The sequence below is a fragment of the Procambarus clarkii genome, chromosome 35 (genome assembly GCF_040958095.1).
Source record: "Procambarus clarkii isolate CNS0578487 chromosome 35, FALCON_Pclarkii_2.0, whole genome shotgun sequence".
NCBI lineage: Eukaryota > Metazoa > Arthropoda > Malacostraca > Decapoda > Cambaridae > Procambarus > Procambarus clarkii.
Genome location: NC_091184.1, coordinates 147,757 through 159,621, shown reverse-complemented (window position 1 = coordinate 159,621; position 11,865 = coordinate 147,757). Strand labels below are relative to the sequence as shown.

The window sequence follows — 11,865 nt, the reverse complement described above, 5'->3', positions numbered from 1 at the left end:
AGGGCACTAGATTTGGTCTTAAGGGAAATGATTATGTCAGTAACATCAGTGGAATTAGCGGGCGTTAGGTACAGAGACTGTGGGTAGTTATCTGTAAGATAGTCCTGAACATCAGTACTGAAAGATGGAATATCATTTGCAAGGTTGACCCAATGGAATAGAAGAATCTCTTGAATTCAATAGCAGTATCAGTGGCTGAAAGCAGACCATCGTTATTGGACAGGATTATTGGAACAGTGTTCTGTATACTGTACAGGGTGCTGTATACTGTACGGGGTGCTGTATAGTGTACAGGGCTCTGTATACTGTACACTGTTCTGTATACTGTACGAGGTTCTGTATACTGTACACTGTTCTGTATACTCTACGCTGTTCTGTATAATGTACACTGTTCTGTATACTGTATGGGGTTCTGTATATTGTATGCTGTTCTGTATACTGTACGGGGTTCTGTATACTGTACACTGTTCTGTATACTGTACGGGGTTCTGTATACTGTATGCTCTCCTGTATACTGTACACTGTTCTGTATACTGTACACTGTTCTGTATACTGTACACTGTTCTGTATACTGTACACTGTTCTGTATAATGTACACTGTTGTGTATACTGTACATTGTTCTGTATTCTTTACAGGGTTCTGTATACTATATGGGGTTCAGTATACTGTATGGTGTTCTGTATACTGTACGCAGTTCTGTATACTGTATAGGGTTTCTGTATGCTGTACACTGTTCTGTATACTGAATGCTGTTCTGTATACTGTATGCTGTTCTGTATACTGTACGCTGTTCTGTATACTGTACGCTGTTCTGTATACTGTACACTGTTCTGTATACTGTACACTGCTCTGTATACTTACACTGTTCTGTATACTGTACACTGTTCTGTATACTGTATGCTGTTCTGTATACTGTACACTGTTCTGTATACTGTACACTGTTCTGTATACTGTACGCTGTTATGTATACTTACACTGTTCTGTATACTGTACACTGTTCTGTATACTATACACTGTTCTGTATACTTACACTGTTCTGTATACTGTACACTGTTCTGTATACTGTACGCTGTTATGTATACTTACACTGTTCTGTATACTGTACACTGTTCTGTATACTGTACGCTGTTATGTATACTGTACACTGTTCTGTATAATTTACACTGCTCTGTATACTGTACGCTGTTCCGTATACTGTTCGGGGTTCTGTATACTGTATGCTGTTCTGTATACTGTACGGGGTTCAGCATACTGTATGCTGTTCTGTATACTGTACGCTGTTCTGTATACTGTGGCTTGCTGTGTTCGTCCTGGGGCCCTCAACCGTTCCTGGTATGGGAGCCACCATGCCACGTCTGGCTTGCTGTGTTAGTCCTGGGGCCCTCAACCGTTCCTGGTATGGGAGCCACCATGCCCCGTCTGGCTTGCTGTGTTAGTCCTGGGGCCCTCAACCGTTCCTGGTATGGGAGCCACCATGCCCCGTCTGGCTTGCTGTGTTAGTCCTGGGGGCCCTCAACCGTTCCTGGTATGGGAGCCACCATGCCCCGTCTGGCTTGCTGTGTTAGTCCTGGGGCCCTCAACCGTTCCTGGTATGGGAGCCACCATGCCCCGTCTGGCTTGCTGTGTTAGTCCTGGGGCCCTCAACCGTTCCTGGTATGGGAGCCACCATGCCCCGTCTGGCTTGCTGTGTTAGTCCTGGGGCCCTCAACCGTTCCTGGTATGGGAGCCACCATGCCCCGTCTGGCTTGCTGTGTTAGTCCTGGGGCCCTCAACCGTTCCTGGTATGGGAGCCACCATGCCACGTCTGGCTTGCTGTGTTAGTCCTGGGGCCCTCAACCGTTCCTGGTATGGGAGCCACCATGCCCCGTCTGGCTTGCTGTGTTAGTCCTGGGGCCCTCAACCGTTCCTGGTATGGGAGCCACCATGCCCCGTCTGGCTTGCTGTGTTAGTCCTGGGGCCCTCAACCGTTCCTGGTATGGGAGCCAATATAGTTCTCAGATGCTTTTTGTCGCTCTGTGTTGTACTTTCTCCACAGCAGATATGTTCTGAAGCTGAGGCCTCTATGCTTGATACAGCAGTCCAAATGTGGCCGCACCAGAGATGTTTACAGTTCAATAACTTCATTTTCCATGAAGTCAAAGGTTCGTTTCACTATTCCTACGGTTTGGTTGACTTTCTTATTAGAGTTCCCAATTGTTGAGAAACTTTCAATGACTGGTCACCGTGCATGCAGTAGTATATGCAGTCCCCGTGGCGCAGTGGTGAAACTCTTGCCCGGCAAATCGCGAGCAATTTAGTCTGGGTTCGTATCCTGGCCGAGGAGGATTGACTAGGTTCCAATTCTTAACAGTACGCCTCTCTTCATCCAGCAGTGAAACGATTTGACGGGTCGTATTCCGGGGTTATTAATTAAGATTAATATTAATCTTAGGACTTAGCCGTATTAGGATACAGGACCTGCCCGAGACGCAATACTTGCTAGTGGCTTTACAAGAATGTAAAAACTGGTGGACCATCCAAGTAGTAGGCGTCCATCTGTCTCGGGAGACTATGGAGTTCCGTTCTGGTTGTCGGTCTGGAGTGGCCTCACCAGGGCACAAAGCCAGGGTAGGTTGATACGGGGGGAGAAGCTGTCACCCATGCAGCAGGTCCCCCTCTCCACAGCACAGAACGTCTCAATTGGAAAGGCAAACGCCAATAAGACAGGTTCCAGCGCCGTCGCAGGAACTGTCAGTAAGAGGTTGAAGGCAACAAGGAACTGCCTCCAGGGGGCTCCAGCTCCGGAGTTAACCTCGAAGTTGGTACAAGAAGGCACAGGGACTCCAACCCCAGAGTCTTTTTTGTTGTTGTTACTCTTTTTTGTGGGGGGAAAGGAGGAAAATTAGGGAAGAAAGAAAAGGAGGAAACTTTGGAAAAATGGGGGAGCCATTGACAAGCTGCCGGCTTCCCGTCTCCGTCGTGACCACTAGACACAAGGTTACTTAGGCATTAGGACACTATAGGAATTATCATCATCAGGAAAATATCATCAAAGCAAATGGGGGACCGTCGACAAGCCGCCGGCCTCCTGTCCTCATCGAGGCCACTATTAGTAGCTCTCAAACTCAGATAATTATTACACTTCGATATCTAAGTAGTTCCGCCTTATTACAAATTTGTTTAGTACGTTCCTCGAGCCTCCGTGGCACAATTGGTTAGCGCGTTCGGCTGTTAACCGAAAGGTTCGTGGTTCGAGCCCACCCGGGGGCGATTATTTAGGCCAACTCTAGGGGTTGACCTCAGACAAGACCGACATAACACACTTGACAGCGATGTCACACTTGGCCCCGTGATCCAGCCCGTCCTCCTCAAGTCTGCCAACGTCAACAAACTCTCGCGCGTAAGTGACCTTATCCTAACACAACAGAGAACGGCACAGTATGTCAACGTCGCGACCCATCCTCCTGTTTACACAGTAGTTGTTGTATATGCTCCATAGTACAAACGTTGACGTACTAAGTCATTACATAATAGAACTTACTGATCACTTTATAGTCTGAATTCTTAATTATAGTCTTAATTATAGACTCTTTATAGTCGGAAGTGAAGTATATAGCACTAATCACTTTATAGTCTGAAAAAATAACGCTAAAAAAACCATATATATTCCTAGGTCTAGCATAGCAGACATATGTACGATATTAGGCCTTAAATAGCGTGTATTAGGCCTAGGAAGGTTCAGTTAGTTAAGGTTGTCTTTGCAACAATAAGAGGATGGGCTGCAGTTTCATGAGCCGCTACCATTTTCTAGTACGACAAATTTTGGTCTCGGGAAGAGTATTCGTCAAAAGGCGCCGTTCTATTAGGAGCACGGGTTGAACATCTACATGCCGAGTTTTGGCGGCATAACACAACAATTTAGAAAATAATATATAATTATAAACTGCCTCCCAGTCCTTCGGAGCTCATCAACTGTTTAATATGTGTAAAGTCGCCAAAGATTGAGATAACATGTTCGTAAGTACTTGCGTAACTGACTGATGAATCTCGGTCCAGACACTAAATATAATTCTTATGCTTGGAATGTTTACATGCAAGAAGAGTTGCTATAGACCTCAACAAACACGACAGATCAGCCTCCAGGGCTGAGTGGATCCCATACTTATCCTGTAGACCCCATGTATACCTATCCTGTGAGCGTTAGTGCCTCCAATACATGTCCTGTTCATGAGTGGTAGTGAACCCATACCCATCGTGTGCAGCAGTGATCACATACCCATGCTATGATGTATGTCATACGCAGCTGGCTGTGCTATGATGTATGTCATACGCAGCTAGCTGCGCACAGTTACCATGATGTATGCATCCCATGTGCAAGATGACGCATGGGATGTCTCCTTGGCGTCGTGGTAAGACGCTCGCCTGGCGTTCCGCGAGCGCTTTGTCCTGAGTTTGTATCCTGGCCGGGGAGGATTTACTGGGCGCAAATCCTTAACTGTAACCTCTGTTTAATTCAACAGTAAAATGGGTACTTGGTTGTAAAAACAATTCTTCGCGGAGTCGTATTCCAGGGAACATAGGATTGAGGACTTACCCGAAACGCTACGCGTACAAGAATATACAGGCTGTAAAAGAATGTAAGAACTCTTGAATATATAAATAAATAAAATAAAAATAAAATCCGTACATACTGGAGCGTTACTGCGCAGAAACACTGGTACTTTTATTTATGAAGAAAATATTACCAATTATAATTTTATAAAAGACGTATAAAATGTATCATCCAAATAATATGAGCAGCAGAGTGGCGCAGTGGAAGCGTGCTGGGCCCATAACCCAGAGGTCCGTAGATCGAAACTACGCTCTGCTACGAAATTGTTTTAATGTATTAATAATGTTTTTTTTTTCATTACAAATGTAAGTACATAGCAGTACGTCCGCCCGGCCCGAGGCCAGGCATGACTTGTGAGAGTTTGGTCCACTAGGTTGTTGCTTGGAGCGGCCTGCAGGCCCACATACCCACCACAGCCCGGTTGGTCCGGCACTCCTTGGAGGAATAAATCTAGTTTCCTCATGAAAATGTCCACGGTTGTTCCGGCAATATTTCTTATGCTTGCTGGGAGGATGTTGAACAACCGCGGACCTCTGATGTTTATAGTGTTCCCTGATTGTGCCTATGGCACCTCTGCTCTTCACTGGTTCTATTCTGCATTTTCTTCCATATCGTTCACTCCAGTACGTTGTTATTTTACTGTGTAGATTTGGTACTTGGCTCTCCAGTATCTTCCAGGTGTATATTATTTGATATCTCTCTCGTCTTCTTTCTAGTGAGTACATTTGGAGGGTTTTGAGACGATCCCAATAATTTAGGTGCTTTATTGCGTCTATGCGTGCCGTATATGTTCTCTGTATTCCCTCAATTTCAGCAATCTCTCCTGCTCTGAAGGGGGAAGTGAGTACTGAGCAGTACTCAAGACGGGACAACACAAGTGACTTGAAGAGTACAACCATTGTGATGGGATCCCTGGATTTGAAAGTTCTCGTAATCCCTCCTATCATTTTTCTGGCTGTCGGAATATTTGCTTGGTTATGCTCCTTAAACGTTAGGTCGTCAGACATTATTATTCCCAAATCCTTTACATGCTGTTTTCCTACTATGGGTACATTTGATTGTGTTTTGTACTCTGTATTATGTTTAAGGTCCTCATTTTTACCGTACCTGAGTACCTGGAATTTATCACTGTTAAACATCATGTTATTTTCTGATGCCCAGTCGAAAACTTTATTAATATCAGCTTGAAGTTTTTCAATGTCTTCAGCCGAGGTAATTTTCATACTGATTTTTGTGTCATCTGCAAAGGACGATACGAAGCTGTGACTTGTATTTTTGTCTATATCTGATATGAGAATAAGGAAAAGCAGCGGTGCAAGAACTGTACCATGAGGTACAGAGCTTTTAACTGCACTTGGACTAGATTTTATATGGTTGACCGTTACTCGCTGAGTCTGTTTGACAGAAAACTGAGTATCCAACGTCCTACTTTACCGGTTATTCCCATTGACTTCATTTTGTGTGCTATCACGCCATGGTCACATTTATCGAAAGCCTTTGCGAAGTCCGTGTATATCACATCAGCATTCTGTTTTTCTTCTAATGCCTCAGTGACTTTGTCGTAGTGCTCAAGTAGCTGTACGATCTTCCCGCTCGAAATCCATGTTGGCCTGGGTTGTGAAGGTCATTGGTCTCCATGAAATTGGTGACCTGACTCCTAATCACTCTCTCAAATACTTTTATGATGTGCGATGTTATTGCAACTGGTCTATAATTCTTTGCCAATGCTTTGCTCCCTCCCTTGTGTAGAGGGGCTATGTCTGCTACTTTAAGTGCATCTGGTATCTCCCCCGTGTCCAAGCTCTTCCTCCACACTATACTGAGTGCCTGTGCTACCGGCACTTGGCATTTCTTTATAAATATTGAATTCCATGAGTCTGGACCTGGGGCCGAGTGCATGGGCATGTTTTCAATTTCTCTTTCAAAATTTAGTGCGCTCGTGTTTATATCAGTTATATTTACAGGGGTTTGAATATCCCGCATAAAGAAATTGTCTGGATCTTCCACCTTCATGTTGTTTATTGGAGTGCTAAACATGTCCTCATACTGCTTTTTTAGGATTTCACAAATTTCTTTGTCATCCTCCGTGTATGAACCTTCACTTGTACAAATAGGTCCAATACTGGCAGTGGTTTTTGCTTTTGATTTCGCATATGAGAAGAAATATTTTGGATTTTTCTTTATTTCCTGAATTGCTTTCTGTTCTAACTGCCTTTCTTCAGTTTCATATGAGTGTTTCAATTTCCGCTCGATTTCTTCAATCTCCCTATTTAAATTATTCCTTCTTTGACGGGAAATTCGTGTCTGCATAAGCAGTTCCGTTATTTTTTTTCTGTGTTTATAGTGTCGTCTGCGTTCTCTTTCTACGTTAGATCTCTTTCTGGCTTTCCTCAAAGGAACATGTTTCAGGCAGACTTGATACGCTTCTGAAGTCAGTTTTTATATTCCTTCTGTAGGACTTGTATTACTTAGAACAGTCCCCTATGGAATGTTTGTAAGTTCCCTGTTTATTATCTCCCAGGCTATCCTTTTATTATTAAAATTGAATTTATTGAATAGCCCCTCTCGCTTTATCAACGTTTTAGGTCTATTCTGAGTATTGATGGTCGCTTGCACTTCAATGAGCTTGTGATCTGAGCATGTGGTATCTGATATCGTAATGTCTCTGATAATGTCTTCATTGTTCGTAAAGACCAGATCTAGAATATTTTCATTTCTCGTTGGCTCCGATATCTGCTGATTGAGTGAAAATTTGTCACAGAATCTAAGTAGTTCTCTAATCTGTGGTTGGTTAGGTCCTGATAGATTTCCTGGTATAATATTATTGTTTGCTATTTTCCACCTGAGACTAGGCAAGTTGAAGTCACCTAGGAAGATAATATCAGGTATCGGGTTCTCCAAATTATCAAGGCTATTCTCTATTTTGCTTATCTGTTCTGTGAATTCCTCAGCCGTTGCATCTGGCGGTTTGTATATTAGAATAATCACTAAATTTATTTTCTCTATTTTTAATCCCAGTACCTCTACCACCTCATTTGTAACGTTTAGAAGCTCCGAGCATACAAGGTCTTCCTTAATATACAGACCCACTCCTCCATGTGACCTAATTTTCCTATCACACCTGTATAGGTTATATCCTGGAATCCAGATCTCACTGTCCAACAATTCCCCTGCATAGGTTTCTGTGAAAGCTCCAAATACTGCATTTGACTCCGTGAGGAGGCCATTTATGAACTGTACTTTGTTGTTTGTTCTTGTTTTCAGTCCTTGTATGTTGGCAAAGATGAATGAGGTTACTCTATTAGTGATAGTTTGGATGGGAGACTTTTTCGGCAAGCCCATTATGCGTGGACATAATGAGTTTGTTCTGACCAGTACTGATTGTTGTAGGGCAGTTGTCTGTCATAGTTGTAGTTCCCTTTCGGTGGGTAATTGTATCTGTAATTCTGGAATGCAAGTGGATCTGGCATCCAGTTTCATACACTCTCCATGCTGCTCCTTTTGAATTCTCTGTCGGTCTGGTATTGATCCAAATCGACACTCACCTTTCCTAAGCATATTTAAACATTTTTGGGGATGTTGGTAACTGCATTCTAATCCTTTCTTATTACCAGCATATCTATGTCTGCATATGCCCTTTGCATAAAATTTGCATAAGTCTGTCCTTCTGTTCTGAATTGCTCTATCGGGAACCGTCGTAGTGTCTGTACCTATCGAGCTGTCAGTGCTGTCTGGTACACTTTCTAGTTTACTGTCATCTACATCCTGGCCTACTGAGTCAGAGTTTACAACTTCCTGAGTTTCAGCCTCAGTTTCTTCCCTGACTATAGCCTCCGCCCCTTGTATATTAGAATTGTTGTTCCTTTCCCACTCCTGGATGGCTGGTAGGCTTCCAATGAATGATGTTTTCCGATCATGCGTCATGTTATCTAGAAGGTTTTTTAGGATATTCCAAGCTGGCAGGTCGTTTTTACACACCCAGAGCAAGTGGCCAGCTCTCAGTGCCGTAGTGTTACTCACTCCTGTATAAGCCGAATGGAATCTAGTCTTACAGATATAACATTCAATTCCCGTTACCTTCGTCTTTAAGGAGTTGTTACAGTGGCCACAAATTTGTTTATTTACTCCCATTTTGCCTTGTTTTGTTGTATATATCTATATATTTATAATATTATATGTATATTGTATATTTGTAACAAGATATATGTTTATTTGTTCTACTGTATGGTCAGTATTTATCGCACGGTCGAGAGTGAGGGTCTCAGAGGCTGTACAGTTGACACGTTGTATTTGAGAGTCACTGTATGGATCACTTGTTGATGTCAGTCCTTTTAACTCTTTATAAAATTATATGTATATATATTTATATGTTTAATATTTATAATATTATATGTATACCGTATATTTGTAATATTATGTATGTTATTTTGTTCAAACTTTATGGCAGGTACTTAGCGTAGGGTGCGAGGCTGGTCCCCCGGTCGGTACAGGTGACCTCTTGTTGTCCCAGGTTGATGTCACCAGTTTCCAGTTACCCGATTTATAACCACTGATGCCGCCTCTTGCCACTATTCTATATTTCTAGTATTCTATATTTATAATATTCACTTCCAACTTATATGTTGTTGTGATACCCGTTCCACATCACTGTTCCACGAATCACCGTTCACTATTTTTTTTCCCTAATACACGCATGTACACAAAGCCTCGTTCACTGGCTCACACGTGGTCTCCCGTTTATTCTCTATTTAACACAAAGTTCTATTGTTAATGACTATTTTCAATTTTTTCCAGCGGGTCACTATGCACTTTGTTATGTCCATAATCAGTAATCCACGGTAGTAGTCCTAAGAATCCCGGTTAATGTCACGATTTTAACGGAGCGCGCACGGTACGTCTTCCCCCTCCCTCGACCTTGTTTATAGTTTAGTTCAATTAATATGCACCCCATACCTGTCCTTTGGGCGGTAGTGGAAAGAGTTACAGAGGCACATAATGGGCTCATAGGGACTGAACCCCACAATTCATTTACCTGAGCAAGTTAATCTTGCTGAGAGAGTTGCAAAATTCAATGCACATCATCACATCAACAATGGGCTCGAGACCGCCAACAAGTACAGTTTCTAAATTAAGCAACTGACATGGTGAGAGCCCTACAGCGAGAAACATTTGTACGCTAACCAACTGTGTTACGGAGGCTACGCTCTCTAAAACCTTACAAATATTTCCTCCTGCTTCTTACCGCTCCTTCCCGCCATCGAAAGCCCTAAAAACACTTCCTCCTGCTTCCTCCCGCTCTCTGAAGCGCTAGTAACACTTCCTACCACTCTCTGAACCCATAAAAATACTTCCTCCTGCTCGTTCCCGATCTCTGAAACCCTATTAATATTTCCTTCTGCTACCTCCCACTTCCTCCCGCTCTCTGAAGCCTTAAAAATATTCCCTCTCGCTCTCTCACGGGAGACATCTCCTGTCACGCAGGGTGCAGTCGCACCTCCACAGATCTCCAGTATCAGCTCTTGATACTGGTAATGGCTCAAAAGGGCCACCACTTACGAGCTATTCATGCCCGTGACACCTTTTGGGTGGCTTCATCTTCATCCTAACACATTCATAAGGGAGACATCTCCCGTCATGCAGGGTGCATTCGCACCTCCACAGATATCCAGTATCAGCTTTTGATACTGGTGATGGCTCAAAAGGGCCACTACTTACGGGCTATTCAGGCTCGTGCCACCTTTTGAGTGGCTTAATCTTCATCAATCAATCGCTCTCTGAAGCCTTACAAATTATTTCTCCTGCTTCCTGCCACTCGCTCCCGCTCTCTGAAGCCCTAATAACAATTCCTTCCGCTCTCCGAATCCCTAAAAATACTTCCTCCTATTTCCTCCCGCTCTCTGAAGCCTTAAAAACACTTCCTTTTGCTTCCTGAAGCCCTAAAATCAGTTTTTTCTGCTTTTTCCCGCTCGCTCCCTTTCTCTGAACCCTTAAAAACACCTGCTCCCGCACTCTGAGACCCTAATATCACTTCCTTCTGCTTCCTATAACAAATTAAATGTTCCAGAGATGTGTAAATATTTAATTCAAAATGATCTGCTATCCACCGCTGCCCACTGGAGGGGGGTTCTGGCGTTCCGCGAGCGCTATGTCATGGGTTCGTATCCTGGCCGGGGAGGATTTACTGGGCGCAATTCCTTAACTGTAGCCTCTGTTTAACGCAACAGTAAAATGTGTACTTGGATGAAAAAACGATTCTTCGCGGCAGGGGATCGTATTCCAGGGACCTGCCCGAAACGCTACGCATACTAGTGACTGTACAAGAATGTAACAACTCTTGTATATATCTAAAAAAAAAAAAAAAAATTGTGACACTAGCTCTCCACATGTCAGTTGCTTAATTTAGAAACCGTACTTGTGGTCAATCACGAACCCATTTATGATGTGACGACTTATACTGAATTTTGTAACTAGTTATCAAGATTTGAACTTGCTTAACTAAGTGAATTGTGGGGTTCAGTCCCTGAGCCCATTATGTGCTTCTGTAACTCCTTCTACCTCCCACAAGATGGGTATGGGGTGCATAATAAGTGAACTAAACTAAACTAAACCTCTCATGTTATCGTGACATCATACACCCCGTACACACATAAAACAGGATTTTCTCTCTATTTTCGTTATTAAACCTTGTTTAATTTATATAATTACTCAAGCAATGTGTTTTGATCATATTATATCGCTGAAGAAAAACTATGTGCATCTTTGGTAGCAATTAACCGGATTTGGTCCATATAATAACAGGTCGCTATACTTCAGGTTTCCGTAGTGTAGTGGTTATCACGTGCGCCTCACACGCGCAAGGTCCCCGGTTCGATCCCGGGCGGAAACATTTGACTTTTTAAATGTTTGTTTTCATAACCTATTGAAATAAACTCAAAGTGTCCGACCACTTGGGTCGGACGGTAGAGCGACGGTCTCGCTTCTTGCAGGTCGGCGTTCAATCCCCGACCGAGCAAGTGGTTGAGTACCATTCCTTTCCTCCGTCCCATCCCAAATCCTTATCCTGACCCCTTCCCAGTGCTATATAGTTGTAATGGCTTGGCGCTTTCCCCCCTGATAGTTCCCTTCCCTTCCCTTCAAAGAGCTAAAATTAATAACAAAGAACATTGACAATATTTATTAAATCATAAAACTTATACCAATTTGTAATTTGCTAATACTACATTATACTAATTATTAATATTGAGAGTCATATAACTATGCATTGTGGAGCAGA

At 43.0% G+C, this 11,865-nt stretch overlaps 1 non-coding gene across 1 annotated transcript; it reads left to right on the top strand.

The window, feature by feature from the left end:
* The first annotated feature begins 11,405 nt into the window (after nt 1-11,405).
* On the top strand, nt 11,406-11,478 carry TRNAV-CAC (transfer RNA valine (anticodon CAC)). Its single transcript has one exon. It is a non-coding gene; the product is annotated as a tRNA-Val (tRNA).
* The last annotated feature ends 387 nt before the right edge of the window (nt 11,479-11,865 follow it).